Genomic DNA, 25374 nt, shown 5'->3' on the forward strand with positions numbered 1-25374 from the left:
GTAAGATGAGTTTGTGTTTTCATCATACATACGCGCTTGGTGGCAACTTGATTGGTCACTTACTGATGTTGTGGGCTGGGATCTCTGCTTTTATTTTGGCTTAATGCTTTCAGTTTGGGATCCAGAAATTCCTCAAGTGTCCTTCTGGTAGTTGTAGGAATAGACAAAATGTGAGTCCATGTATCATGAATGCAGGATTTCTGTAATTGGTTTCATTTTGAAGTGAGTAATTTCAGCAGCGGTTTTTGGAGTTAGCTTTTAATCCACTCCAGTCTCCTCCTTGCCCCACAATCCATGCACACTTCCTTATTTTTTTATTTTTTTCCCCCACCATCGGACTCTCAGACTCAGGTCAAACTGGTATAATTCTGCCCCTTGAGGCAGTGAATGTGAATCAGGAAAGTGAGATTAAAAACAAAAAGCCCTGTTTCATTATAATATAAGCCTTATTTATTAGTAATATCTGGTGTGTTGGCAAGGAAGGGTGCCAGGAATGTTTTCAGAGGGATTTGGTGCTTCGCTCGGAGCCAGGCTGCTCTGATCCTGTGCTGGCGAGCCTCGTGCTGGCTGCTGCACGAGGGTGCCTGCCAGCGGCAGCCAGCCTGGCACCGTGACCGCGGCCTCCCTGCTCTTCTCCTGCCATGGTAGCTCAGGTCAGTGCATGCGAGACAGGTGAGTCACGGCAGCCTCGTGCAGGGGAACACCGAAGTGGTTGGGCAGTGCCCACGGGGCGATCCCAGCCCTGGCTCCCCCTGGCCAAGAGCCGAGCAGGACCGTGGCTGCTCGGTGCCTTCCGATGCAGGCAGTGGGGTCAGAGCCTTGTCTGGAGGGATCCCTGGGCATGGCTCTGCACCCCCAGGGCTGCTGGCATTTCCGTGCCATAAGGACATTTGGTTTCTTAATGCACACTGGGCTTCCCTGGAAAAGGTACGGGGAATGCTTCTCATCGCAGCACAGCCATCCAAGTGGAGATCGGCACCCGGAGCTGGGAACACGCGGGATCTAAAGGTTTCTGAAAAAATGGATTTATTTCCTGCAGACTTCTCATCTGGAAAAGCAGCACATTGCTTTCTTAACACCTTAGTGAAAGGGGATACATTTCAAGGGATTGATCCATTAGTTCAGAGTACGTGTTTAGTTGACAAATGAAAGGAAACCCAGCTGAGAGAACTGACTTGCAATCTCAGCATGGGTCTGAAATGTGAAGTGCGATCTGCAAGATGACTCCTCTTGTAAATTTGTCTCATTAGCAAGATGGGGGGCTGTCCGTAATGCAGAGCATTCCCTTTCTGTTGTTCCCCTCCTTGGTGATTTCTTAATATAAGAAATAAAATACCTTCCACATAAACAATCTCCAAAGGCAATTGTTCCCCTCACATTTTTCTCTGCATGGAAAACCAACTGCTTGTCTCTTTGTGTAGAAAGTAACAGATCACTAAGCAACGCTTGGTTGCTCCTTTAGCAGCGTTTCAGTGTGGAATTCCCCCACAGAGTGTACTTAATATCTTAAAAACCCTAAAAGCTGGAGCGGGCTGTGCTGCTGTCTCTGCCCCCTGCTCCGCTCTGGCTGCTTGGCGTGGAGGTCTGCGTCTGTGGGGTGGGCATTTGTGGAGGGGAATGGTCTTGTCTCTTCCTTCCAGGGCTTTTTCCCTTTACAATTTGGGGTTACATGAGGCTGTCCTGATAGAAAGGAATGCCATGTACTTTTATGATTTGTTTTTTGGAAAATGATTAAACTTTTTTTCATATTTCACTAGCAAATTCAAAAGGAAAATAAAAATTTGTTTGGTGGTCTTCATTATTTTGATCGTGGTTCTTTTTAAGGAGTGTTGTTTTTCTTTATAAGAGGTCCTGACATGTTCGTGGTATTTGGTTTTTAAAAGTGAACTGTCATAGGAAGCCAAGTTTTTGATGTCTTAGGGTGAAATAGCAACTTGTGCTAGAGCTTTGCAAAGAACGGTGCTTTGCGGCCCCTACTCAGGAGCTGTCACCCCAGGAGAGGTCCAGGTGCAGTTTGCCAGCAGTTGTCTTCAGTATTTTATCCTAACCAGCTCCCTGACCTGTTTCTTATAGTTTCCCGCATTATAACTGTGTTGCAGAGGTCCCACGTTACACACGGGATTTTCTATCATTTCAGGGATTCGATATATCCATTACATTCACTCTGAAAGTTTCAATACAGTCATTTCAGCATGCGATAGAAGGAAGGCAGCTATAAGCATTTCACGAGAGGCCCTCCTTTGCATCTTGATAGGTGTGTGTGACCCTACACTCTTCAGAGTTGACAGGAGTGGAGTCTTCAGTGGATTTTTAAGTCAAACCAAGAGTTTAAGGAAAGTCCCTCTGTTTCTGGCAGCACCCCAGCACTCCCGTCGATTGGTGCTTTTCATCTAAGGTGAATTCTTGCAGAAGTTCCTCCGCCATTTAACTTTCAGACAGTAATTTCAGTGGAACTTCTGACAGCGCGTATAAAGTTAAGCACTAATTGAGGGTGAAGACCGTCCTTCAGTCTGCTCCTGGCAGATCCAGATCCAAACTGTGCATCCTGTAAAAGGGAACTTGCTCTCATCTGCAGGCAACTGCTCATTCGTAAATGGATTACAATTTACCTGAAGAAATTAGGTCTTGAAAAGAATGTCTGTTTATGAGAGCATGATACGATTTTAAACAGCTGTCTTATTGACCCAAGGGAGTAAAACTTGCGTCCTTCTTCAACAGACCAATGAGAACGTGTCTATTTAGGAGTCCTGCAGATGGCAAACGTTTCTGTAATATGCAAAGTCTTTGGGCAAAGGTGACCGTGGCAGTACTCGTACGATGCTTTCTATAGTTGCACGCCATGGTTTCAAAGTGTGCTGTTGCTCCCTCTTGGCACCTGTTTTTTCAGTGCGCAGGGTTTCATTGACAGTGCAGGGATACCCTCGGTTGGTTTTAATTTAAAAAGGGGTAGGTGACCGGGTCTTGTGTTGCGTTTTGGCTCCGTCCTGCTCAGTTACTCAGCACAGCACGGCTCGCAGTGCAGCGCAGTGAGTGGCAGAGAACTTCAGCTTTGCACTCTTTCACTTTCCATTAGCTTCTTTCAGAGGGAGGATTTGTATTGTGACAGTCTTTGGTCTGGAAGTGCAAAAACCCATGTAATAAGTGGCTAACGTTGTGACTGTGGGCCCAAGAAACATGCTGGGTGATAGAATAATTACTCTGGACAGATGACATGGCTCAGCTGCAAATTTAAGATTGCCTTCTTCGCTGTGCAGGCCGGCTGGAGGAGCAGAAGCAATATGTGAACGTGGCTGTACTGCACTTCCTCCACGGGGCAGAAATGTCTAAAACACTAATTCACCTGTGTAGGCTGTTTTCAGGTGTCCCTAGCTGAACTTCTTTTATACGGGGAACAATTCACTGTCCTGCATACTTGCATGCTGATAAAGGCTCTGACAAAGAGAGAAGTTAAAAATTTCTCAGGACTAGAGCCTGTGAACCAGTTAGTACTTGGCTATCTTACAAAACTCTTTGTAGGGCTGGTGCGTTGATCAGGAAGAGCTGGAGCTGAAAGATGGACATTGCAGCCAGCAAGGGCCCGTGCAGTCCTGTCCACAGGAGCTGTACAAAAAGGCCGTGGAAAAGGTGCCCCCACCCATTAGGACAGCGCGACACATCCAGGGTGAGCGTGCTGGATACGTGTAGATGTTTTCACAGTTACTTTGAAGGTCAACAATAAAAGGCAGCAGCTGCACTTTGAAGATGAGCTATCTTTTAGATAGAGGCTTCGCTGAAGAAAGATTTGTCCCTTTAGTGAGGGGACTTTTTGGTTAGGGAATTCTTGTTTTTGTGTTGTATATTTAGAGTTTCTATTTTAGAAGCGTCAGTGAAAGCAGCTTTGCTTGTGTAGGCTTGAATCAGCAGCAGCCGTTAGAGTTCAACAGGAAGAAATATTTAGCTTCTGTACTGAATGGGGCCTGCCTTTCTTTGTCATGCACCTTTGCTCTTGTCCCTCATTACAGGCAAGGCTGTAGCTGTGCAGAGCGCTTCAGAAATGGAGCAGGAGGTGTGCACGGCCCCGGGGATCTCGTAACCCCGGTGTAAAAGCCAGCAGTGGCAGCTGGGAGCCGTGCAGCGGGGCGCAGCAAGGTGGGCAGAGGCCCTGCTAGCCGGCTGCTTCTGCACCGCATCAGGGGACGAGGAGAGCTTTGATGGGGGCTGCTGCTGGAGTGCGGTGGCAAGGAAGGGTTCAGAAGGAAAAAAGCCATTAGTTTAGCCATGGTGAGCTCAAGATGATCACAGGGATGTAGATTGAGACATTTGTGGGTGGTCTACGTTGAAATGTTAGCTGAACGTTTGCAAGTGACGTTAGGCAGAGACCGAAGTGAAGGCTAATTCAGGAGCTGGCTGCCAGCAGTGGGCTGATCCTTTGAGCCACCTTTGCAGTCATCCTTTGGGGCTTGCAGGCCTGCACAGGCACAAGGCAGCTCTCCTGCTTGCCTAACCAAGGCACGATGTGCCTCTTTACCACCCAGGGCACGGGTGTGTCCCTTCACCACCAGTGGAGGTTCAAGTGCCCCACTGAGCTCTGCAGGGAGTGCGGCGCTCCCCCTCTGCCCGCGCTGGGAAGAGCAGGAACCTCTCCTTCCTGTGAGCCCAGCCTTGCCTCTGGGCGATGTAGGAAAGCTTGCAACTCTGATTTGCCCAGGAATCTGCATAAATGGAGGGGGGAAGGATTTTTTAAACAATAAAAAAGGGCTTTCATGGTGCTTTTTTTATTTGTTTACGGTGTTACTTATAGGTAGCACATCAGAACCCTCCTTCAGAGGCGGGAGCAAATTGCAGCCTATTACAGGTGTTTTCTTGTTTTCTACTGGTGCCTAGAAAAAAGAGGAGGAAACATAGCCATCGCCAGCTGAAGCCGTGCACACGTTGATACCGGTGTTTGGATATTAAGCCATTTATTCCCCAAGTAAAAATGTGGCAACCTTGTTCTGTATGCCTCACTTGTTGACTGCTGCCAAATTCAGTCATAGGTTACTGCAGTAGTAAACTCAGAAAAGGTTTCCCTCTCTCTGAAAGTAAAATCACTTTCTACAACCTTCATAAGTTTTAATTAAAAAGAGCATGTAATGATTTTGGCATTGAATCCAATTTCATATACTGTTTAAATCGAGAAATAGAATTATTTCTATCAGGCTTTTAGTTCAAGGCTTGTAACGGCTGGATCATTTCCTTTTTCATCAGTTTCTGAGTTTTAAAATGGTTTATGAACTTTAGCGAAATCATTTAGAAATGGATTTCATGCAGAATAGTTAATAAATGAATAGCAGAGCCATGTAGTGAAATGAGTCTTGTTTGCATCTCAAGCAGCACAAATTTAAATAAAACACAAGGTTTTGCATAACAGCATTTGTTTTTAATGTCAGCAGTGTTTTTCAAGCCATCTCCAATATCCTTCATTTTTCACAGGGATATCTTTGGCAGCAAGGAGGATTTTCAGGGGCTGATTTGAGGTACATAATTGGAGCACTAAGACTACACACACAAAGTGTCACTTAATGGATGAGGCTCATTTAATTGTAGGCTGCTCAGAAATAACCCAAGAAACACTTGACTGGTAGCTAATGCAGAGGTGTAATTAGACTTCTACATAAGTGTAATTAGGCTGATTGCATAGAAAGAAAGAGAGTTCATAAGGTTTTTAAATGTGTGCAGTCATTTTGTCTCCCTGTCTTTTCCCTAAGCTTCTGCCTTATCTGTGCTGGACTTAAATAAATAAAATGCGCACACTGCTCTTTAGCTATCACTTGCCTGTGATCTTCTGGCCTTCCACCGTTTGTGGGTTTTGCTGGCGGTGGTTTGGCTCTGTTGGGTTTTTTGTTGTTTATTAGTGCTGGATTTTTCCTTGGCGGATCAGAAGGAAGGGGGTGATGCCACCCAGCTCCTGGACCTCACCGAGGACAAATTGTTTGTGTCAGTGCATCGTCCCAGTCTCTTACTGGTGGTGCTTCTGGGGGGAGGAGGGGAGCTTCATGGGACATGACGCTTCAATATGAATGGGTGAAAAATCAGTACTTCCAGATCTTTTTCTGCAAAAATTGCACTGTTTTGCCTTCCTTTTACCTTTAGTGAGGAACGTGCTGCCCAGCTAAATTGAGTAGATATTAAATGTTCGTTTACCGGTTTTCTATCCAGCATACGTCACTGAAACCTAAAGTGATTCAGTGCCTTGCTGGCTAATAGTATAGACACAGATAATGTAAATTTGTTCCTTATTTTTTTCTAGCAACATTTAAAACAAATACATTTTATTCTAATATCTTACAAATTGCACATATGGGACATAGAAAAAAATCTACTTTGTTTTTCTTTCAAATTGTTAAAATAACCATAAATGTTGCTCCTTTATCTGTATTTTGTATTTGTGTATATACGTATGGGTTTTTAAATACCTAGTTAAATGTTCTCAGAACTATCCATGTATTTACCTTGCACAGTACTGGTGTAAAAGCGCATCAGTATAGAGAGAAATGAAATACCAACCCAGTCACCGCTGAAGTGCTGACACTTCATTCTTTGCTGTCAGAAAATGATCTTTTAGCAAGCTGTACAATAAGAGGGAGGTTGTTTAGAAGATTAGCACTTGGATGAAAATCTCTGTATTTGCTTTGAAATGCATCCCACATTAATAATTTTCTTGCAGTTACCGTGTTTAGATGGGCTTGTTCCCTGGGAGTAGATTGCTGTGCAGATTCCATACAGCATTGAGATAAGGGAGCTTCTGCTTTTATCACCTTGTTGTTTGTTTTTTTTTTTTTGAGAAGTGCTGTCTAGAATTTTTACATTTATTTAAGTAGTAGTAAAGACAAGGAAAATGTTTCCGTTAATCAATAGTTGTTTCCAGTAATCAATAAGTGTTGCTAGTTGTGAGGATACAGAGACCCAGAGGAAATGTAAGGGTGAATGAGGAGCATAAAATACAGCATTGGGATGATTTCAAGCAGTATCTAACCTGAGAAACAATTTCTATTATAAGGAGGAAATGTGTTGCAAAGGTGAGAGATACTCAGGATATCCAATGGATTTTTTTTTGTCACTCAGCCATAAAAGTGCAAAGCCTTCCAGCTGCATGCGTGTTCTCTGGATTCACTGTTTAACTGATCATTGTAGTTAAACTGGGAAACTAGAGTACTATGTGCTGATATTTTAATGCAAGAAACCCACATTTTAATCAAACGTATCCCTGTGCACGGCTGGTCAGCACTTTCTCATTGCGCCAGGTGCCAGACCCATGCTTCTCTCAGCTTTACAGGGAGCGAGTTACATGAACTAGTAGCCTTCCGAGTCAGCTGTGGGTAAGCAGTTGCTTGCCCACACTTCCAGGTTATTTATTTTCCCATTGTGAACAAAGTTAGGGGAAGTTCTAGCATCATTTTGCTCGGTCTATTCTTATGTAAGTTTAAGGAAAAAAGTTAAATGTCGAAAAATTAGTCTCTGCAAGAGGTGTCTTAAGTTTGCTAACGTAGATTTCCACGCTAGAACACCTCTGCGTGCTTTTGGGCAGCAAAGCCCAACACAGGGCGCAGCAAGCTGCTGCTGAAGTACAGACACGTTGGTGTAGGTGTCTGGCTCCGTTCTTTCCCCTGCCTGGCAATGACCGTGGCTGTTCCTGCCTGACAGCTGTGCAGCGGCTGTACCAAACGAGGTGGTGGATGCGGTCCAGCTCCCAGAGTGCCAGCATCTGCACGCATTGGCTCCATTTTTTTTGGCATTCCTAACTGAGAAACCAGTGATTAATTCAGCCGAGAGAACGGAGCTGGAGCCTGACCCTCAGAAGAGCTGCTGCTGGGCCAGCAGCACGGCACAGTGCTGCGCTGGGGAGGTTCACGCCGCCGGGTCTCATACTGGGATTTTCTTCGTGTAAATGGCTTCAGCCTCCTAGGAGGTCTGTCCAAGAGCAGATGAGGGTAAGAGTTCCCATAGCCCCGGTAAGAGCACAAGGAAACGGGGCTGGAAGAAGTCGTGTGCAGCCTGGGGAGGGATCCGAACAAGCAAGGAGCGACAGTGGTAACAGGAGGGAAATGGTGTGGAAGGGAGGGAAGAGAAGGGAATCTCCTGTCCCCACCTGTTGTTTGGATTTGGTTATGTGCTTGGTGCTGTCTCCTATGCAACCCTTGGTTCTCAGGGCTTTTTATTTCTCTTCCAGGTTGCTGTGGGTTGCACTGAGTGATGGGGGTCAGGGGCAGCAGGACATCACATATGCCTTGCTTCTGGATAGTGTTTATGCCATATGGGCTCAAAAACCTGAGCTGGGGCTTTACAGGCATTTGGTAAATATTTATTTCCTGTCCTGAATTGGTCACATTTCTTAAGCAGAAGGCTCTTGACAAATCCGTAGCTTTGGTGGTTTTTAGAGGACTTCTGTCTCCAGGATGTTTCAGCAAGGATGACGGAAAGGAACACAGAGACACACTGCAGAGCTGCTCTTGCAGGCTGGTTCTCAGAGCTGCTCAGCACTCTTCAGCTGAGGTTCTCCAGCCAGACGTAGCTTGTGCTATAGGTTCATTAAGTAGGAGCATTTATTATCTGCCAGGTGCTAGTAAGTTGTGTGATTACAACTGCTTGTTTGTCTTCACCCTCTGGCTCAGATGGCTCTTCTAGGCCTTAAGAACTGCAGAAACACCATCTGGCCGCTGCTGCTGCATGCAGAGATATTTCCATCTTTCAAGTCTTCAGAGCTGGAGTCTTTTTTCTTCCTTTTTTTTTTTTTTTATTAACATTTTAGAGAGCCTAAGGACTCTTCCCACCCTTTCTTCCCCCTCCTTGTTCCTTTCTGAGCTGCAGAATGTGCCTGCCCCTCTCATTTTACAGCCACTTGCTGCAGGTATGTGTTGCCGGTGTTGTGTTCAGAGCTGACACAGCTGCTCGGGGTTATCGCCACCCCACTCTCCTGGTGGTTCAGAGGGCAGTATCCCGACCAGAGCTCGCTGGAACATCTTGCAGAGCAGCGTTCTTCTGTTAGCTCTGTGGCATAGCTATCAAAGGGGGGAGTCTGGAGTTCCTCTGCACGCAGGGCACGTCGGGCTCTCGCCGGTAGGAGAGAATCCGCTTCGGTGAGGTGTGCGTGTCGGTGGCAAGTTGCGAAACAGCAGCTGGGATCGGACAGGCTTTGGGGTTCGGGTTAATATTTATACCAGGAGGGGAGGGCAAGAAATGGGTATTGTCAGTACTGCTGTGTGGGGTTAGCAGAGGCAGGGAGTCGGGGGGCAGCAACGTTTGGGCAGGTTGGTTCTCATCTCTACCAGCTCTGCAGCTGCAGTAATGATGTGTTTTTATAAAATACCTGTTCTCAATCTAATGAGGTAACGCGTCCATCGCTCAATTTATCTATGGCTGCCTTAAAGACAGGCAGCGTAGCGAGCAGATGCAAGGAGATAAATGGGGAAAGTGCTCACAGCATCGGGGCTAAGGGTGAGCTCTGTGGATGGGAGCTGTTTGTGCTCTTCACTGTGCCATAAAATGGTGGCTGCAAACCGCCTTCACAGGTTGTTTTCCCACATCCACTCTCCAGTGGGGAAAAACAGGATGTTATTTTCCCTTGAGACATACCAAGTGTTTGAGTCCTCACCCGTCTCCTCCTCTTAGAGGCTCTCGGTGGCACAGTGTGTGGAGGAGCTGGATGCTGGCCTTCCAAGAAGAGGCTTGCAATACAGCTCATGCAGTCCTGAGCAGAAAATAGCTGGCTCTGCTCTTGGGCTCCTGCGGTGTGAGGATTAAAGCTGGCTGGGGGAATGACAAATCTGTTTTGTTGCAGCTTCTGAGATTTCAAAGTTTGTTTTGGTTCAGTGTTGCGACAAAAGGAAAAGCTTTTGAATGTTGTTTGCAACATAAGCATGTGTTGAAACACCTCATTTCGGATAGCACCAGCGAGGATCAGCCAAGTAGCTCTCAGTGCTTAAAATGGCTGAAGACAGCTTTGTGTGAGAAGGGGAGAGCATGTGCAAGTGCAAATTGCATTTTATTTGCTTTACCTTTTTCTTTAATGTAACTCTCTTGTCATCAGAGAAAATGATGTTCTCGCTTTGTTGGCCAAAAATAGCTGCCTAACAGCCACCCCAGAAAGAGTTTGCTCCTTACTGCTCGGTGGGGCATGCTTTCTGCGTGCACTCCTTGAGCACTGAACTTTATAAAAGCTCTGTGCTGGCACTACTACAGCGAAGCACTCTTGCCCCTTCCCTGCTGTCTTTCTTCCGAATGCCTGCTGCTCTCTTGTGGCAGGACAAGCGTGCAGTAGGACCACAGTGGGCTGGAGTTTTTATTATTATTAATTTTTTAAATTTTTTGGCCATGTTGTTAGTAGCCCCACCGGGTTCTGGGTGCACGCAGGCACTGCTGCTGGGGTACAGGAGCAGCAGCAACCCGGGGAGGGAGCTCCCCTCTTACACCGTTGTTGGCTGGCATTGCTTTGAGGTGTACCTGAAACCATGCCCCTGCCGTTGTAGCACACGCCTACACTTTATGCTCCTAGGTAGCCTCTTGAAGTTGGTGGGATTATTGATGTGAGCAAACCTCTGCGGGACAGAGGATTTAGAGGAGAAGAGGGTAAATTACACGTGTGTCCAAGCAGCAAGCTCCAGCGTTCTGCTCAGAGCTGTCCTGCCCAGCCCCAGTAGTTTATAAGAGCTAAACCCATCGTAGACTGCGGTGTGTGATTGCAGGTTTGTGATGTGCAGATTTAGGTAAGCAATATTCTTCCACTGTTTGTACAAGATGAAACTGCCTGCAATTTTTAACAGCGCATTAAAGAGTTTTTAGTTTTCAGGCGATACAAGCTATGACAAATTGTGACTTCTTCAATTAAAATCAATAATGATGCAAGTTATATAAAATATTTAACAGTGGGTGGGTGGTCTGGCTGGTAAATTGATTTTCTTTGGGGTACAGGTAAATGTGCATGACAGTAACTCCATCACCAAATAATCTGTGTGACGAGAGGTGCGATCAGCTTTATTAATATGACTATTCTTGTAGATGTCTAACATAAATCAATGCCTGCTGGAAAACGCCGGGTAATTGGTTAGAGAGATAGCAAAGCAATATATTAGAAGGCAGTTTACTAATCTATACCAAGTGGATTAAGAAGTGGGATGACTGCAGAGGAGGAGTAAGAGTTCATAATCTCCGTTTCAGAGTGAAATCAAAATGAAGTCTGCACAAGTTGAACCTAAAAAACAACAAAGCCAGACATCAGAAGATTAACATCTTGCCTACATTGGTGCTACTGTAGCTCGAATACGTGATCAGAACCAAGATTGTATTGTTTTAGTGGTACAACTGAACAAAGTTCTGGATTCTTCATATTTGCTAATTGGTTTCAGCCGTGGAAAGATCACAAAGTGGCTGGGATACTGTGAATCAACTTGGTTAATATTGGACAAGAAGTGATAAGATACGAGACTGAAAAGTCCCTGAGTCTTTACCTTCCTTATCTCTTATCACTCTTCTTAATAGTTATAGTTTTAAATTAAATGACTTCCCGTATTATAAAATAATTTACGGTTTATTGGTGCATGATAGAATTTTGCTCCCTATTTGTTGTCGTCTGTTGAGCTTTCAGAAATGTCGAAGGTCAGTCTTCTGGCTGACCACAGGGTCAGCCCCTGCCGTGAGGGCTTTTCAGTTCGTAAATAAGAATGCGGCTACTAAAAGATCCTGATTTTCACCCTCTTGGTCAAGGTTTTTTAGAGAATAAGCAAGAGGAGAGGGCTTCAAATCTCTCAGGAGGGATTAGAAGCCAGAAGCAGTTCACACAGGTTGCAGTGCCTTTCCCTGCTGCTTTAAGAGCTCGTTGCTTACCTGCTTCCTCCTCTGCAAAGTGGAGAGAAGGCTCAGCCGTGTGCTTTCCTTACTGTGCGTCTAACTCCTGGTTAAACATTTTTAAAGATTTAGGGGATGGTAAGCTCTAACTGTTAATAATTAACCTCTCCCAACAACTGTCCTGTACTGTAGCTTTCACTTCTCCAGTCTTTACATTTTTCATTCTTGGTTAATCTCTGGGGCTTTGATCATGTCTTGTTCTCGTATCAAAGAACAGGCTCTCACTATCTGGTGGAAGAAGCAGAGTTGTGTTAGCCAAAATAAAGCTTGGACTGTGGTGGTGTGGGAGCTTCGGCCAGAGTATGTGCGGGGAAGATTGACTTTCAGGGGAGGTCAGTAAAAGCAAGCTGCACGTAGCTGAAGGTGGGAGATGTCAGGAAATGGCTCTGGTCCTGCCTTCCTCTTTAGTTTCTCTGCTGTGTGGGTGCAGCCGGCGTGTTTGGACCACTTGATTTTGGTTTGGTGGGGAGATGGAAGGTTGAAGTAATTTTAAATATTTCTTTTTTATTCTCATCCTTATTTTCTAGCTGTCCTTGCTGCAGGTGGGGTGATCGTTGTGGTTGTGCACATCTCTGTGCTGTGAGGAGACCTCAGTTCTGTTTTCAATCCTTGTGTCACTGGGATAGCATTTTCTAGTTATTTTAAAGGAAAATGAAAACACTCCATAAACTGCATTACTAAGCACCAAACAAGTGTTGTTTGGATACAAGTGCATGTCCTTTTTTCTCTGATCGCTTTTAAATGCATAGGAGGCCTTCCTCCTAAAGCCAAACCAGATGCTGCTGTAGTTTCCTCTGCAGCCTTCCTGAATTTCCCCTCGGCCGATGGAAGCCATGCCGCCAGCCCAGCTGTGATTCCTCTGCCTTCCCTTTGTCTCCTTCTGAACGTTCAACTAAAGAACGAGAAAAGCCAAGTCCGGTGGAGTTAACAGAGTGACACGATCCCTTACGGCACAGGTTTGCCGGTGTTGTGGTGCATCTGTGAGCTTCGGTCCTTGAGGGATCCGAGTGCCATCCGCTGAGCCGCCGTCCCCAAACCAGCGCTGGTGTGCTGCCGTGCTGCAGGCGTTAAGGATGGTAACACATGAGCCAGTTCCTCCCTCTCCCTGGGTTTTCAGGCTCCCAATGGGCTGTTCTCTGCTTGGCCTCCTGGCGCAGCTGTCGGGCAGTGCTGCTGGTGGAGGTGGGGTGTTGACACCGCGCGTCTGTCTGCTGCGAAATGGAGAGTGGCTCCTTGCCATAAAGCGCTGCACAGCTGTGGAGTAAGTACCTGCCCGGGGTGGAGAGGCTTCAGGTCGTGTCGGCTGTAGCTCACGTTGAGTGCCTTCATCTGTATTCCTGCCTCCTTTAAACGCAGCACACCCACATTACTGAAATAGCGGCTATATTGCATTGGCTAGTGAATAGAAATGAACTGGTTAATGTTCTCCTCTTTGGAAAAAGGATCAGCTTCCCTGTAATTAAGGTCTTAGAGGCTTTCAAAGGACTAACACATAAACCATATTTCTAAATCCTTTACCAATTTGTGAATCATATTAGTATTGATTAAGAAACGTTATATGGTACAACACATTGATGGGGGTTTAGGGTGATGATTGTGGTGTGATACTCTGAATATGAACCTTGAGTTAATGAAAATATTGCAGGCTCCAGAAATGTTAGGATTACGAATGGGAACGAGTTCAGATTCTCAGCTGTTTTAACATACAGCAGATGGTTAACTTGCCTTCCGAATCTTTGCATAAATTGGGTAAATTCTCAGGACTACCTGTGATCTTTCATCCATTCCCCCCCTTTTCTGGAGTGCTAGTAGAAGAATAATTTGCAAATCATTGCCAGGCTGTGGAATGGGAAACGTTTTGTAATAGTGAGAAACTTTAAGCCAGAAATAAAACCTCTGCTTCTGATTTTGCAGCTTTTTTTTTCTACTGCACTTTTGTTTTCTAGAAACTGGGAATCCTGTCCTCGAGGTGGCTGCAAAGTGAGCCATTTAATGCTTATTCTTTGACAGTCTTGGATGAAGTGCAGTATAGAAACACTTAGTCTTGATGTTCTTCAAATTATCACAGCAACACCATGAAAAATAATGTTATTCCAAGCTTTCCTTTCTTCTAGTATCTGCACAGATTTCAGTTTCTCTGAAATTTGTTTAGTCTCACAAAACCTGAGTTTGCTACAGAATTTCTCGTGCATTTTCTTTTCTTTCCTTCATGAGAAATTCAATTTGCTGCAGTAAAATAATCTTAGTGCTGAAATAATAGATATATTAAAGTATGAATTACCTTGGTGGCAATAAAGGACAGGTTTTATTGCTTGCTTATCATGAAGGGTTTGTGTTTATGAGTTCGCTGTGTTGTAAGTGCATTACATTAGAGCTAAATTTAACATGGCTAGGTAGCAACAGCATACGTAGATAATCCATGAAGACAGTACAGATTTGTATGGCAATGAATTTTAAAAAATAAATAAATTAAAAAAAGTGGAAGTGCTTCCATAGCTTTTCTCAGCAAAGAAGCTGTCAGTAGTAGTGAAAGAATAGATGAGTAGCTTTTTGTAAAAAAAGGTTTTAATATATTTCTATTAAACAAACAAACAGCTAACCAGGAGAAGAGTTTTTCTAGATCACAAATATCTGGCCATCTGAGGAGATCCTCGTGGAGCAGCACAGGAAGGAGATCTGGAAAGAGAAGCCTACACGAAAGGCTGCTCTCCTGGGCAGAGCTGGTATCACCTGCAGCGTTTGTAGCAGCCCCCAGACTCTTGGAGCTTAGTTACAGGGAGAAATGGCCCGAAAGACCTCAACTCGTATGTTAAACTGGACTGGAAAAGGCCCCTTGTCTGAAAGGAATATTGCTCTTTAAATTCACATCCTGTCTCAACGTGGAGTAATTTCCGTGTGTAGTTAAGCTGTAAAAATTGTCGCCAGGAGTGGCCGAGCTGTATTTATGCTTAGCTCTGAAGAAGTTTGGCTGCTTGGCAGTGTGGCAGCAGACTAGCAGGGAAGATGTCTTTTCAGCTCATAAGAAAAATATTATGTTGATTACATTTGGTGCTGGCACAGAGAGAAGTGAGCTCTGTGCTCTCAGAGCCTAGCAAACACCACTGCAGCAATTTGGGTAATTCTGATTAAATCAATCCCTGTCTCCAGGTACAAGCGGGTGTTTCTTGTTCCAGATCATACAGCTCAGCAAAACCAAGTGTTGTCAACAACAGATTGTAGACATGAAAATTGTTATTCTTAGATCCTATCAAACAGAGAGAAGTAACAGAGCACTGTACAGGTTAATTTATAATATCTGACGAGGTGCATGAACAGGCACTGTTCCACGTGCTGAGATTGGGAGCATGGATTGCTCAGGACTGTGCAGTGCAGGGTGAGTATTTCGGCTGCTTTTATTGAAGTTTTAAAAAGTCATTATTCAGCTAGTCCTCTGCTAGCACTGACAGCTGCTTTGTGTTCTGAAAAACCTGATGTGAATAAAAATTCAAGAGGCAGGAGCCCAGTCTCTTGCTGGTGCTGAGTAGCTCTTTGCGGCCTCTTTGCTTGAAGCAGAGGGCGCTACACATAGCATAAGGTAGGGCTTGCCAAGGGGAAAGGTCAGCAGGTCAGCACCTGAAATGCTCTTTCTCACCCGTTTTAATGTAGGGGGTTCCTTCTATGGGTGTAAATATAAGCTGTTGCATTTAATTTGATAGTAGTGCCTTCAGAAAGCGACGTGAGTAATCCCAAGAAGCCTGCTTCTTGGTGTCTGTCAGGCTGCCCTTTACACGGTTATTTTCCAGTGCAGCTGCCATCAACTGATTGATGGAAGTTGATTTAATAATGGTATAAACTGGTAAGTAACACTTGATTAGATTATTGTTAATTAAGTTCACTTAACTTACAGAGATTGGGCGGTAAGTTGGATCCAACCTGTTCCATCTGAAGGGACTTTTGTTCCACTGCCAGCAAGAGCGAGGGGCTGCGGAGAGGTGCGTGGCACCCATGGAGGAACAGAGGAGAGGAGCTGGATTTGTGCGGACAAATGAGCCTTTTGAGGGGAGCTTTAATAAGTGCATTGCTCAAAACTACTTGCATCTGCAGTGCCCTTGTTCGTGCGGCCCGTTGTACAAGCAACGCAAGCGAACGCTATTTCAACAATTCCTGATAAAGGAAGAAATAAGGGAATTTTTCTTTCCTGATGTATGCATTTTGCTTTCATTTGTTCACTTGGTTAACCAAATCATCATCTGGTGCTAGCAGCAGCACTTGTAGGTAGGAAAGTAAGAGCGATTCTCATGTCGGCTCGTGATGTGAAGCCTCCTGCCCTTCAATTTGTTGTGAAGCACAGAAGCCGTGCGGGAGCAATGCGCGGGGGCTCCCAGAGGTAAATCCCACGACGGTGCTCCATTGATTTGGGCAGGTGGGCACGAGCGAATGCCTCTGGTGGCACATGTTGGGTCGATGGGATATTTGTCAAGTTCAGCAGGGTTTTGTAGGGAGTTGTTTCCATGTGCCTTGCTCGAAAGCTAGGATTTTGCTTTCAAGGGTAGACAAGGAGGAAGCAAGTTTACAAAGTCTGAGCAGTGTAGCTTTAATTGAAGTCATGCTTCTCGATGGAGCAGAGGTAAAAAGGAGGAGACATATGGTGTAACCTTTATTTTTGTTAGGTTCCCTGATAAGCCATCCATTTGATAAGAAATGCTGCTCCATTGGTGGAGCTTACAGGGTGCAGTTGTTCTGTGATAAGCACGTGTTTATTGTCGGCCATAAATGCCTGAAGTGACAGTTTATGGCAGGTTTGATTGGATGTTTTAAATGCTGAGTGCATGCATCGTTACTGCTTTCAAAGGCTGGTTTGCTGCGCGCTCCAGGGCTGGTTGAAGAAACGAGTTGAACTGTAACGTTAATTTGTTCTTTGGGACCCAAGGAGATGCACAGCCCTTGCCAGAATTCGTACCATTGAGGCTCATCTGAATACAATATCCAGCCCCAAAAAGGATATTACACTAAGTCATGGAGGAGGAACGCAAGGATGATGCATGTTTTGGTACAGACTGCATGTCTTATTAGGATTAGGTGACATTTTTCTTTCTTCGTGTTAGTAGTCATGCTGTCTGGGTCTTTGTATGGCCTCCTTTGGAGCAATGCTCAAACACGTGAATGTTTTCAAGCCCAGAGCATGAGGTAACTCCTCGTGCATCTTCCTGATGCCAGGAACCAGCATTGTCCCAGTCGGAGGTATTTAGGAATGAAAAACCAATTAGTCTTCACACTGTAACAGAAAGGAAATAACTCATTTACTCTTCGGGCTAATGAGGGGTGTGATGTTGTATTTATAGATGTTCTGTTCCTGCTTGAGCTGAGCTGAACTTGAGATATATTCTTTCTGATTAAAATATGAAGACACTCTGTTATTTCTATAACCACATTTAAGTCTTGCAATTTAAACAAATTAGTTTGCATTTCACATGTCAGACACGGTGATTTATGGAGCAAAGTGGGTTTTTGCATCTGTTTTGTCTCTTGATTCATTAAATTTTGATTGAAGAAAGTTTTTGAAATAGGGTGTAAAAGAATTTCCCGTCCTTAGTGAAGGGATTTCTTGCTTGTTTTTTTGCAGCATCTGGTTGAGGTTTTTTTTTTTTTTCCCCCTGTGTGCATATGCCAAGAAATCTTGAATTTCCTTTCCTGATTTTGAAAGTTTGGCCCGAGGGAATTGAGCAATTTCTCTGCTTTGCCCTGTTTGCTCTCCGGTCACCCGATGGCAGCAGCGATGTGTAAGTCACTTTATGACACCACAGAAGGGACCCTGTTGCCCCTGGAGCTGCCGCAGCACCTTCATCACAACCTCTGGCTGTGACACCGGAGGCACCCGCAGGTGCTGGGTGTGCCGGGGCAGTTGCACAAGCACCGTGCTGGGAGCAGCAGAGGCCAAACCGCTCTGGTAGGGGCATAAACCCTGCGTGGCAGGGGCAAGTCGTTGCTTTGGAGGTGCTGCAGTGCATTAGGAGCCTAATGTCACTTGTTTGCCCCAGCTCACGGAGCACAATAACAAGGAATCATGTCCAACGGTGGCTAGAAGAAACCGCTTCAGATCAACTGGTGCTTCTGTCCGGCTGAGGTAGCTTTTCTGTTTTGTTTCTGGGTGTCGCTTCCCAGGTATGTTTGGTACGAACGAGTGCTTTCTGCTGTCCTGTAAATCCAAGCCTGACCTGATGAGAGAAGTGCATTACAAACAAAAGTTGAGAAAAAGGTACGGTGCCTTAGCAGAAAAAATACACGAGTGTGTGTTTATTTGGCTTTTCTGGCAGAGGAGTATTTGGGAGAGAAAATGTGAAGCTAAAAAGCTCCTGAGCAAATCCTGCCCTGCGACACGTGGGCATCCCGGGTAAGAATCCCACAGGATGAATAACCACGAACTGTGTCAAGAGACAGGGGACCCTCTGCTTGGCTTCAGAGGGGAGTTGACAGCCCTTAGGGTTCGGCAGGCCGGCGTTGGTGGCCGGGCTGCGCGCACCCACGGCAGAGCTCAAAGGGCACTGCCGATCCCCAGGGACGGCAGGGAGCGCGCGGGCTGGGCAGAAACTGGCCCCGGGGTTGGAAAGAACCAAGGCAGAGAGATTAGAGGTTAAACTGGAAGGAGGTTAAAATATTCTCAGAGTACGATGGCTGTAGCTGCGGATTTTAATTGCTGAAATTACCTTGTCAGGATGTCTTATCGGCTGCTGTTCTAGTGATTGTTTGGTTTAGATAAGAACTCAAGTGCGATAAAACCTTGATAACAGTTTAGAGATTACAGCTCTTTTGAAACTGCTGGCACTTGCTAGGGGCTCGGTGAGCTGCCGAGAAACTACAGTTGAGTTTATTCCACTGCAATTTTTTCCTCCACCCCCCTTCACTTGTTTTATTTCGTGTTTTGTTGAAGTGCTGAAGCTCTTGTTTTGGATCGTTGTTGCTTTGAGAAACAAAGCCTTTCTGAGCACTTTCTGGGAACGGGGTCTGTACTCAGACAAGGTGACCCGTGCTGCCGAGTGGAAGTGGGTGTAGAGGGGAAGAAGAAAAACAAGTGCCTGTGCGCCTCTTGCAACCCAGGCAATCGGGCACCCCGAGCTCCTCGCTGAACTTCAGCAGCTGCAGCAATGCAGAGGGCTGATGCTCAGCATGTTCAGTAGCATTCTCCTTCAGTTTCCAAAAATATGAAGTTCATGTAAAAAAAATCTTTTATGACGGTTCGTTTCATGGAGCTGTGTAATAACACATCTCCTTAAAAATCTAGCCGATATTTGTGGCAGTTGTTTTGTGCCGCTTATGTTAGGTTCAGCTGGTTTTTTGTTGGTTTTGTTTGTTTTGTCTGTAAAGATAGAGACTGGTAACAAGCCTCTAGCTGAGTGCCTCCCGCTCATGTGTACTGGCTGGGACAGAAGCGGGGTTACAGGACCTGGCGTGGATGTCTGCAGTGCGAATTGGACAAGAGTGATTTCCGTGGTACAGCTGCGTGGCCTTGTGTTGGTTCTGCCTTTCTTCGGCTAAGCTAAGCTCTTAGCAGCTCTTTCACATCTGAAAGGGTGAGCTGCTTAGGTTTTTCAAAATAATTTAAATTGATTGTTTTTCATGTAAGTATAACTTAAATGAGGGATTAGAGAAATGTATGTAACTTGTTTGAGCAATGGGGGAAATATTGAAATGGTAGGACTATGGTTAGAAAATGGAAATTCGGGGGTTGAAAAAATAAACTTTCATGGTGGAAAATCTCTTTTAGTGTTCTTTGTGTTTGGATTTTTGATCATGCTCATTAGGCTTAATAGCAAAGCAGGACATCCAGGCATTCCTTGACTACACCTGCTTTTAGCATGTCCAGCCAGAGGGGTGAGCTTAAAGTGTTAAGAAACAAGCATGGGGAGAAGTACCTGCAGTGATAGTTACATGTCTTGTGCAATAACTACATTTACAAAATTTTTATATAATCCAACTGACGACAGTTAAACTTGTCTTGGTTTGGTAGGCAGCAGAGCTGTTTGCAATGCAGTCCTGGATTCTCCTACCTAGGAGCACTGCCTCTGGAACAGTGCAGGCAACCCCGTGGTGGGGCTGCCACGGGTGGACATGCCTCTGGTAGCAAGCAGCCTTTGTTACGTACCGGTGTGTAAATAATGTGCAAGCATCAAGAGGAGTGTCCTGTCGGGAAGGCTAGGTCTCCACCTTCCCTTTACACCGCTGTGCTGGCTACGTGACATGTTTTGGTCCCGTGGCTCCGAGGGTGCGGCTGCGCAGGAGCTGCAGCAGTCGGGGCATCGGGATCGCAGCTTCTGCGCCTCCGGAGATGTGACCGGTGAGTTTCCCAAGCTGCAGGTTATTTGGTTATGTCTGCAGCTGCAAGGCTAGAGAAAAATTATTTGAGGCAAAATGTAAGGAAACATTAATTGCATGTTCAAAGTACGTTTCTTTACATTTGGGGCTAAAATACATGATAATGCACTCCCTGTTGAGCCCCGTCGGTGAAGCTGTTGGGAAGCTGGGTGGTGCAGAGCTGGAAAATGTTGGTTACTGGTGCTGCTCCTCACAACAAAGAGGCTCGATGTCAAAGTGGTTGCAACTAGTACCTGCTTCCTGCAGCGTGCTTTAATTTGTTTTTGCATTTTGTTGTGTTTTTTTTGATTTGGTGCTAGAGACGAGCTGACTTCTTGTAGGTTGGTGATTTTTTTTTTCTTTAGTAAAAAATGTTGTGTGTTCTCTTTTACACCATTCAGCCTGAAAACATGCTGGGTGTGTGCCAGTTGGCACGGATGTGATATGTTCTACAAAGTCCACAACAAAACTTTGGACCACATCAGTTTGACTATCTGGGATATGTAAATAATTGCAACACAAAGTACCAGAGGAAACTGTACTCTGGAATAACCAGACCTTGCTTTGTTTCTAGTTGTTTTGGTTCTTTTTTCCTTGTTTTTAAACTTCAGTGCGTCGTTTTTCCTGTAATATGGGAAGAAATTTTTTGGCAGTTCTCTTCCTGAATGTACACCCATGTACGCTTGCAGCTGCTGAAAGATAGCGTCTAAAAGCATCGGTAAGAGAAACTGGCAGTTAAGAGGCCGATAGTTCTGCACATTGGTCATATCTCAAAACTGACATTTTGAGATCACTGTGAGCTAAAACTTTTTTGTTTACATGTGGATGATAGCGTATACATGGCAAGTTTTTACTGGGGCAGCGTCTGTATTGGGGCTCTGGTTCCTGTCCAGGAACAGATTAATTTTGAGACTGTGAAGATTAGGTTTCTGATGTGCTGACAGCTTGTTGGTTTTTTGTGTTACTTAGGTACTCGTATTGGAGACATTCTCAGAGGCATGATGTAAACCATCTCTAGCCCTCAAAGAGATGAGACAGTAGTTAAATAGAGCAAAGTTTGAGGAAAAAAATTACCAGGCTGTTTTTGGAAATACTGGACTGAGGCATGGGGTGGCTACATGATTGCCTTAGGGTTCTACAAGAGGCCTGTGGAAGAGCTATTAAGCAAAAGATCAACCACAGCAGAAATCCAACTCTAAACTATTCTAGTTATCAAATATAATCTAATAATAAGAAAGAACAAATAAGCTACCGAGCAACCAAGATACTTAATGAGTACTGGAATAGATTCTTCTTAATTGTGTTCAGGCGCTCATGGGGTATATTTTCAAGTCTGTGTTTATGACTTGAGACGATGCACTTTGTTTTTTCTTCTTAATGAAAGCTCAACATTTGTTTTGTTCCAGCAAATTTCAGAACTCAGAGGCTAATGCCAAATTATCACACGCCTCGCAACAAGACAAAGAGTTGGCTGCATTGCCTTTCTTGGGGAAAATGCAGAAATATCCCAGGCTCACTCCAGCCATCCTCTTAATTTGAGGTTTAACGCTCTGTTAATATCAGCCCACACTTGCATCACTTGGGTAGACGTGGGCTGGGACTGGTACGAAGGAGTCGCTGGCCGCTGCGTAGCGTGGGGCGGGTCAGGGCTTGGAGCTTGCAAGGGAGCCTGCCAAGGAGAGCAGGGGGGCTTCTACTGTCTGGGACAAACTGTGCATGAGGGTTGCAAATGAAGCCAAACATGAGCTGCCACGGTCATTTGGTCTGATGTGGAGTGTTGTGGCAAGTCGTCCTTGCCAGTGTCCTGCCTGCAAGATGTGTGGTTTCACAGACCCCCCGTGGGTACAGCCTCACTGATTCCTGGCCAAGAGGAGGTTATCAGAGCTCTCGCAGGGTATTTCAAAGAAGTCTTTGCAAAACTCAGAGGTTTCACTTTTTACCCTAAAGTTTCGTTTTGAATCTGAGCCCCATTTCAGGTGATGCTAAAAGTGAAACTCAGCTAGCTCTCCTGGGCTGGAACAGTTACCAAAAGAAAATGTCCCAAGTGTGGAATACCTTGCATGCAAAGCAGTAGGGTGAGGAAGATACGTTATTTGTCTGGTTCCTCAGAAGCATCTTGTGGGGAGTTACAGTTCTCCAGCAGCAAGACCTAGATGGCCCTGCTATATCCCACTGCTGCTATCTGGATGTTTTGACTCAGGACTCTACAGAAGTGGACATTGACTATTTTCTTCGTGACATTCTGCATTGGCAATTAGGAGGTAAACAGACTACTACTCTCTGCGTTATCCATTGTGATTTTGTGCTAACAGTTGACAGAATAGTGGTGTCTCTCCCTCCAGAATCTAGCTTTGAGTAACTGTTACTTCTTGCAGTATTGATAATATTATTGCAAATATTTACGTGGTGTTAAATGCAGTGTATGCAAGTGATTCTGTTACTGTTCTCTACCACCACAAATGGAGTAATATAAATGGAACAGGGGAAGCAAACATAAGGGTTTTAATGTCATTCTCTGTCTTGTTAGAGTGCACCTTAGCACCACATCCCTCCCAAAGAATGGGTGGTGAGACAGAACTGCCTGCCCTCAGTTTTTGTGTCTTCCTTTGCGTGTGCACAAAGGCTGCGCGTATGCACGAAGACGGTCTTACGAGCAAAACCACAGCGCTCTTCCTAAACGTGCAGAGGCGCAGGCAGTTGTGACACTGGAGATCTATTTTGTGACCTCCTGGTCACCTTTCTCATGTCTCTAAGTTCAAGCCATGAACAGTCGTACAGCAAAAATTAAATGCAATTGCAGTATTTAGAATGGCTCGAGAGTGACCTAGCGTAGTTTGTTTGGCTTTGAGTTTGACCCCAGAAGCAGTTCGGTTGCATGAGATGTCAGGCTTACATCTTAAAGGTCGGGACTAAGCCACACCAATTTATTTAGCTGCAGTGAAAAATTTGAATTTTTCTGTGTTTTTTCTTTTCCTTATAACCTCTCAAGAAAGGCAAGCTTTAAGCTACCACATACAGCTGGTGTTTCTAATAAGACACAGATGTGTACTGGGATCTCTCCTATCTCCTGCAACATTTAAATATAGACAAATAGAACTTAATCAGCTATAAATAACAGCATGCCGTGCCTGTGGATCACTAACCTTCTCTGGGACTCCCACTAGACTAGGGTTAAGCTTAATTACTTCAGTCTCCTACAAACAACAGCACAATCAGCTGCTGGTTATTGTGTGGGGGAAGGCGGAGGGAGCAGAAAGAAGCAAGTCAACATCCCTAGGCAGCGACGTGATGACCTGGCATTTGGTGTAGGTTATTTGTAATGTTTAGAGACCGATGGGCTTCTTTTATTCCCTGGTTTGGATTCAGGTCACAGGGGGTTTAATGTCACTTCTAAATCCATGTGTTGTTTTAAAAACAAACTCAGGAGGCACCTATGAGCACTGTTGTCTTCCCCTGAGGGATAACTCTTCAGATTTGCTGGAATAAAAAGGTGCCGATTGTGGCTCTCTAACTCCATTCAACATGAAAGAACGTTACTCCTCTGCGGTCACTGCACGCTGCGGATTTAGGAGGGCACGTTGGTGTGTCTGGCAGTATGGTGACCATCCGCCCCGGGCTGGGGGGTGAGCGTCTGTCTGGCTGTCTGCTCCCAGCACCAGCACCCAGGTGTCTGGCCGGGCCGGCCCACACGGAGGCACGTCACGGGGCTGCTCTCTTCCAGCTGCCTCCTGCTGAAGCAAACGCGAGGCAGATGTTGGTGAAACCGCTGACATCCATCTTCTGTCAGCTGCCGGGTTCTGCTCTGCCTGCCGGGCGCTGCCCAGCGCAGCACGCGGGTGTCACCGGTGCGTCCCCCGCCTGGCCTGCGTCCCGTGGCACAGCAGTGCTGGGCGAGGGGTGAAATCAGCTCCTGTACAGGCAGGGCTGTGAGAATAGCGAGTTGGTTTTTCTCCTTCAGTACTCGGTTCAGATTACTATCATCTTTGGATCATGTTTGAAACACCGTCTTTCAGTCTCCAGTCTGCCTCTGATTGTCACGCCTCTGATGTAGCTGAGCCAGTTTGCGCTTGAGCTGAAACACCTACAGTGTGTAATCACTAATAAGTTGTCTTGAAGTACTTCGTCTGTCAGTGCCGAGGTCATGTGCCAGTCTGAACACGGCTTCCTTAGACTCTTGCTCAGTACGTGGTCCTGTTTCCCCGGCCAGCAGTGCCCATCACCGTCTCTCTTCCAAATGGTCAGCCTTGAGGAGGGAAACAAACGGTCGTGTCCCAGACTGATCGGTGGTTCCCAGTTGTATTGGTATGAGTGAAAAACTGTTTTCTTAAAAATTGATTTGTTCTCCAATATGTTTGGTTGTCACTTCTTGCCAAGAGCAATAGTGAGGAAGAAGCTTCCTAGATGTTTTTCCTTGTTAGCTTCCTCTCTTGCAGGATAACAATGAGAAAACCCATTTACTGGTTTGCATAACCTTTTCCCAGCTGCAGTAGATTTGAACTGTAGATTTGTTTTCCACTGAAGACTTGATTTCCAGCAGAGCTGTCCCTGCTGTACGACACCACAGGCATCCTGCAGGTAAAGCAGGGAGAAGCCCTGCACGCTTTTGCCAGGGCTGAGGGCGGTCTTGCAGCTCTCCTGGCCGCAAAGCCCTTGCGAGGGCCATCTGGAAGACAAATGGCAGCGCTCTGGTGTTCCCGTCGTGATTTGTGCTGTACGTCGCACGCAGTTCAGCTGCACAGAGCCTGGCTTGGCCTGCGCTCAGCGCTGCGTGGGCTTAAATGTTTGCTGCCACCCCTGTGCCCCTTGTCTTGTAAAAGCAAGAGCAGATGTTAGGGGGTGCAGTTAATGTGAGATCGCCCTTCTGCCTTTCCCAGCCTTCGTGGGAATGCAATCAGCGTGTTTATGTGGGGCTGGGGCACGGGGGGAGCTGGTCGCGGCGCCAGCCCCGCAGCATCGCCCGCCGCCCCTTTCCGCACGCAGTCCCCGCGTGTTTGATTTCCCCTGCTGCGGGCCAGGCTCAGGAAGACAGGGGAATATTTATTTATAAGCCGTCTGTACAGATGTTTTCATTGTGGTTTGCGGTGCATTGGTGCCACTTAGTGGGGGGAGAATTGAATTGACAGCTTTAACAGTGCAGGGGAAAACAAGGAGAGCCAGGCCTTGCGTTCCAACCCCCAGTCAGTCCCC

General features: G+C 45.7%; 1 protein-coding gene across 28 annotated transcripts in view; it reads left to right on the forward strand.

The window, feature by feature from the left end:
• Positions 1-25374, forward strand: part of FBRSL1 (fibrosin like 1) — a 518463-nt gene that overhangs the window by 167184 nt on the left and 325905 nt on the right. For 2 of the 28 annotated variants that reach the window (XM_066979028.1, XM_066979033.1), the window contains exons 1-2: positions 17662-17785; positions 17877-17962. The exons of 23 other annotated variants lie outside the window; for them this stretch is intronic. The gene's annotated coding sequence lies outside the window, so the exon portion shown is untranslated. Of the gene's footprint in view, positions 1-17661; positions 17963-20151; positions 20171-25374 lie in introns of those variants that run through there. 3 more of the 28 variants (XM_066979030.1, XM_066979032.1, XM_066979034.1) reach the window with 3 other exon arrangements.

This window comes from Anser cygnoides, chromosome 17 (assembly GCF_040182565.1).
Source record: "Anser cygnoides isolate HZ-2024a breed goose chromosome 17, Taihu_goose_T2T_genome, whole genome shotgun sequence".
NCBI lineage: Eukaryota > Metazoa > Chordata > Aves > Anseriformes > Anatidae > Anser > Anser cygnoides.